This window comes from Phacochoerus africanus, chromosome 1, assembly GCF_016906955.1.
Source record: "Phacochoerus africanus isolate WHEZ1 chromosome 1, ROS_Pafr_v1, whole genome shotgun sequence".
NCBI lineage: Eukaryota > Metazoa > Chordata > Mammalia > Artiodactyla > Suidae > Phacochoerus > Phacochoerus africanus.
In genome coordinates this window covers 90,345,790-90,351,851 of record NC_062544.1, presented here as the reverse complement: position 1 = coordinate 90,351,851, position 6,062 = coordinate 90,345,790, and the positions used below count along the sequence as shown (strand labels likewise).

Below are 6,062 nucleotides of genomic sequence, written 5' to 3'. Positions count from 1 at the left end.
GTGAGTTTGTTTCTCTTTTATAAATAATTTTTTTTCTATCATTTTTATTAGATTCCATGTATAAGTGATGTCCTATGATATTTGTCTTTCTCTGTCTGACTTATTTCACTCATGAAAATCTCTAGATTCATCCATGTTGCTATAAATGGCATTATTTCATTCTTTGTTATGGCTGAGTAATATTCCATTGTATATATGTACTACATCTTCTTTATCTGTTCCTCTGTCGATGGACATTTAGGTTGCTTCCATGTCTTATGACAGCCATTTTGTTATGCTCATGGATTTTTATGGGGGTTTTAGGAATTTACATAGGGAAGAGCAAAGATTGCTAGTCTCTATTCCATGAAGTCTGTGAGGCCTCTGCTAGGAAGACTCAACCAACTGGGGGTGACATTAATAGCTGGGTGCTGAAATTACCTGGAGGCTTCTTCAATCACATGTCTGGATCATGGGCTAAGATGACCTGAAAACTGGGCTCTGCTGGGTCTGTCTCCTGGATTGTGTGCCATATGGCCTCTTCATGTGGCTTGGCCTTCCTCACAGTGTGGCGGCCTAGAGTAGTCGGACTTTTTACATTCTGGGGCTCCCTGAATAAGTGTTTAGTGAACAAGATAGAAGACTTAGCTTCAGAAGTCCTCAAGTGTCACTTTGGCTGCACGGTCTTGGATCCAAGTGAGCCACCAACACTAGCCCAGATTCAATGGGAGGGAAGTTAGATGCTATCTACTAATGGGAGGAATATTAAAGATTTTGTTGCCATCTTTAAAATCTTTACAATGAATGTTTTATCTAATTTTCAGATCTGGTTTCCATCATTTTGAATTAAAAAAAAAGAGTTATTGGTTAAGAAGCAGTTCATTAGCACCTGTTAAAACATGGTGAGCATGTTTTAACAGGTAAAGAATAAAAGCTTCTTTTCTTACAAAGAAGTTTGCATTTTAATCTGAAAGGTAAAATGCAAATATATAAAAATCTGAATAGTATATTTACAAAGAAAAATTTCAAGGAGTGCAAATCAATATGCCCTAGAACTTTGTAGTAATAGCTGTGGAACTTTTATAATATGCAGATATTTTGGATCTCTTCCAAGTGAATGTATCTAAGATAATTACCTACAGTAGCAAATGTCACCTAAGCAACCCTTACAAATCTCAGGAGCCTGTGAAAGGAAGAATCAGAAGAACATAGAGAGAGTTGGAAGGAAATTTAGAGATTATTTATTCTAACTCTATTTATTTATTTATCTCTGGGCCAGTTCCTGGGCCAGAGACTGAACCTGAACCACAGCAGTGACCCAAACCACAGCATTGACAACACTATATCCTTAACTGCTAGGCCACCAGAGAACTCCTACTCTAATTTTTTAATGTGTAGATGCATAACTGAAGGCCTCAAATGTACAGTCACAGGCAGTTCAGGGAGGGGGGGGGTAAATACCAGCTTATTTAGCTGAGTCATCTTAAGCATGTGAAGCATAACTTCTGTGAGTTTTAGTTAAGTCTGATTTTATCAGTTAGCTTAGGCTGTTATGCTTTAGTTACAAATCACCTGCCATTTCATTGATTGAAGTTGATTTCTTGCTTATGCTACATGTCCATGCTGGGTCAGGTGTGGCCTGGGTGATGACCTTCAGTCTGGGGCCAGGATGACAGAGGAGCCCCTATTTGAGACATTGCTGCTTGGCATGGGGACAAAGAGATCATGGTGCAGTAAATACTGGCTCTTAAAGCTTCCACTTGGAAGTCACAGGATTAGCCTAACATCAAAGGAACATAAAGTATGATTTCCCCCTGGGGAAGGGCTTGCCTGCAGGGAGGGGCAGTAAGTATTTTGAAGAAGAATGCAGTTCATCACAGCAATTCAGGTCAAAGCACTTGGTGAATAGCAGAACTCCAATGAGTGCAAGTTGCTCTTGATCTGCCCAAAGCCAATCAGCCAATCAATGATGGAAATGAGGGTGCAACTAGGATTGCTTAAAACCCAGCCCAGTGTTCTCTTCTCTGGAATGATCCACTGACAGCTTTCCTTCCATTTTACTGCTCAGCATTCATTTTAGAATTGTCAATCAACATAGTCCCTGTGCCAGATAGAAGGACTATTTTCCTAAGGGTGAAGTTGCTTCTTTTTTTTAGCAAACGGTTTTAGTTTTTCAAAACGGTCATTACAGCTTTTGTTTTGATGGATAATTTTACACTACATGCTAGATAGCTATGCCAAATTGTCTTAAATCAGTCATTTCAACCTTATGTGTTTTATTTGTGAAGAGGAAATTCCATTGCAAACATTTTTTTTTTCTGACAGAGTTTATCCTTAAAAATATGTAAATTCCATTACTAGCTATATAACTCTCCCATAATTTCCTTATTCATCTCAAAATAATGCTTAGAGGAGGCAAGATAGATGATATAAGCTTTTCAGTGTTTTATGGAAGAGTTATATGCAGAGGTTTTTTTCATTTTTTTTTGTTTTTTGTTTTTGGGATTTGTTTTTTTTTTTTTTTTGGGCTCTGCAAGTTCCCAGGCCAGGAATCGAACCCATGCCAAAGTAGCCACCACAGTCACTGCAGTGACAATGCTGGATACTTAAACTTCTGAGCCACCAGGTAACTCTGACGCAGAGCTCTTGTTGTTACACTCAACATGTATAGGCATCCAAGCTCAGAGAAGAGATGTGTGGCCAAGATGAAGGAGACTTATCCCCTATAAACACCAAAATTACAACTATTAACAGAGAAACTATTGATGAGAAAAACCAGAAGACTGGTGGGAAAGATCTTCCACAACTCCACAAAGATATAATAAAGGAACCAAACCAGACAGGTAAGAGAGGCAGAGACAAAGTATAGTCAAAACCCATACCTCTAGGTAGGTGACACATGAATGGGAGGATAATGCTGTTACAGACATTCTTCACCAGAAGTGAGGGGTCTGAGTTCCATGTTGGGATCACCAGCCTGAGGGTCCTGCACTGGGAAGACAAGCTCCCAGAACATATAGCTTTGATGGCAAGTGGAGCTTGCATACAGGAGAGCTAGAGGGCTGTATAAAATAGAGACTCCATTCTCAAAGGACTCACATAAATATTGCATGCACTCAGAGTCCTGGTGCAGAGACAGTAATTTGAAAGGATCCCTGGGTCATACTCATTGATCTTAGAGAGGCAGGAGGTAACTGGGATTTCCCCTGGGGACATAGACGCTGGTGGCAGCCATTCTTAGGAGCTCATCCTACCCTAAGGACACTGGTATAGCAAGTGCCATTCTGGAGTCCTCTGCCTAGCCTATTACTGCTGGGGGCTTACCTACCAACCAGCAGGCCCAGGATCTAGCCCCATCCCACTAGCCCAGGTCCCCAGTTTCCTGCAGCCAGCTGCCCTGGAACTCAGCCCTACCTATAAATGGACTAGCAGCTTCCACAAGAGGAAGGCCTGACAGAAAACTGGGCTGAGGATCAGCCCAATCTACCAATGTGTCCACAGTAGTTGGCTACCCCACAACAAAATGGTCTACAGAGGACACATGGGGCCACACCTAGAACATATATTTCCGGCGGCCAAAGAGGTGTGTGCTTTTGAGCCCATTAGATGTCTCCTAAATAAGCCTGCTTCTCCAAGATCAGAAAATGTAACTGAAATATCTAATAAATAGAGACAAAACAGATAATTAGACAGAATGAGGTGACTGAGGAATACGTTCCAAGTAAAGGAACAAGCTAAAACCTCAGAAGAAGAACTAAGTGAAGTAGAGTTAAGCAATTTACCCCCAAAAGAGTTCAAGGTAATGTTTATAAAGGTGCTCTATGAATTTGAGAGAAGAATGGATGAACACTGTGAGAATTTTAGTAAACATAAAGAAGAACCAAACAGAGCTGAAAGATATAATACATGAATAAGGTCGTCCTTCTTGGCGTGAGTTGTCTTTCGCATCCACACGTGTCCTCCGCTGCCCAAATGCTGCAACTGCAGCGCTGCCTGCCCCGTGCCCTGATCACCGGTATCGCCGGCCTCTGGATCGCCATGCCCTCCCATCCGCTTCCCGGCTGCTGCAGTCTCCGCCCCGTCCCTTCGCCTGGCCCTTTGTGCACAGGATTAGTGCAGCCGCCCAGCTTCCAGCGGCCTCGGGGGCCCTGCGCCTGTGGCTGTTGCTGTGGCTGCGGCTGCGGCGGGCTGCACACCGAAGGGGACAAAGCTTTTGTTGAATTCCTTGGTGATGAGATTAAGGAAGAGAAGAAGATATAGAAGCCTAAGTCTCTCCCCAAGATGTCTGGAGTTTGGGAACTGGAAGTGAATGGGACAGAAGCCAAAATAGTGAGGAAAGTTGCTGGAGAAAAGCACCTCCAGCATTAACAATAGCATCCCACACCTCTATGGGGAGGAGGAGGAGCCCTCGGAAGGGCAGAAAGTTGAAGAACAGGAGCCTGAACTGACGTCCACTCCCAGCTTCATGGTTGAAGTGATAAAGGATGGTAGCAAGAAGGCCCTTGTGCTGGACAGTCACTATCCAGAAGATGAGATTGGACAAGAAGACAAGGTGCAGAGTGACATTTTCTCTATCAAGGAAGTGAGCTTTCAATCCACAGATGATTCTGACTGGAAGGACACAATTACACACTCAGCACAGACTTACTGGACTGGGGCTTATATGACCACCTAATGGATTTCCTTGTGGACAACACTTTTGCTGACGAGTTGGTGGAGCTCAGCACAGCCCTGGAGCATCAGGAGTACATTACTTTTCTCAAGGACCGCAGAGCTTTCATCAAAAGCCAGAAGGCAGACAAGGCGCTAGACACCTTGACTTTGCGGCAGGCTTTGGCTGGTGAACAAAAACCTACTCTGAAGCCAGACCCACGTGCTTTGAAATGGTATTCATCCCACTATCATGGAAAATAAATTCAATTTTAACTTATTTCTGTTGCCTCATATTTGCCATTCATTTATTCTCTACAAATGTAGATTTTTGTATTAACATGATGATAGACAATAAAATCTCCAAGGTGGTTTCTATAAAATAAATAAATAAATGAATAAAAAATACATCATAAGGAATCAGTAATGGATTAGATGATACAGAAGTATGGATCAGCAAACTGGAAGACTGCATTTTTGTTTTGCTTGGGTAATACAACTTCAGAAGTTCTCCTCCAGAAGTGAGAGGTCTGAGTCCCACATTAGGTTTCCCAGCCTAGGGGTCCTGTACTGGGAAATCACTGAAGCAGAACAGAAAGAACAAGAAATGGATAAATTCCTAGAAATGTAAAATCTCCCAAGACTGAATAGGGAAGAAATAGAAAATATGGACAGAAATATGATTATCAGTAATGAAAATGGATCAGTAAGCAAAAAACTCCTGACAAACAGACAGATTCACAGGTGAATTCTGTTAAACATCTAGAGAAGAGTTAACACCAATCCTTGTGAAAGTCTTACAAAAATATTGAAGAAGAAGAAATGCTTCTGAACTCATTTCATGAGGCCAGCATGACCCTGATATCCAAACCAAAGATACCACACACAAAAAAGAAAGAAAATTACAGGCCAATAACTCTGATGAACCTAAATGTAAAAATCCTCAACAAGATGGCAAGCAATCTGAATTTAACAATACATTGAAAGGATTACACAATGTTATCAAGTGAGTTTTCTCCCAGGGATGCAAGGATGATTCAGTATTCATCAGTCAATCAATGTGTTACTCCACATTACCAAAACAAAAGACAAAAATCCCATGATCATTTCAAAAGATGCAGAAATAGTTTTAACAAAATTGAATATCCATTCTTGATTAAAAAAATCTCTCAACCGACACGTGCACCCGCATGTTCATTGCAGCGCTGTTCACAATAGCACATGGAAACAACCCAAATGTCCATCGACAGATGATTGGATTCGGAAGAGGTGGTATATATACACAATGGAATACTACTCAGCCATAAAAAAGAATGACATAATGCCATTTGCAGCAACATGGATGGAACTAGAGAATCTCATCCTGAGTGAAATGAGCCAGAAAGACAAAGACAAATACCATATGATATCACTCATAACTGGAATCTAATATC

The 6,062-nt window shown here is 41.4% G+C and overlaps 1 pseudogene; it reads left to right on the top strand.

Annotated features, from left to right (window-relative positions):
* Positions 1-3,951: 3,951 nt before the first annotated feature.
* Positions 3,952-4,893, top strand: LOC125110376 (complement component 1 Q subcomponent-binding protein, mitochondrial-like; annotated as a pseudogene).
* Positions 4,894-6,062: the final 1,169 nt, after the last annotated feature.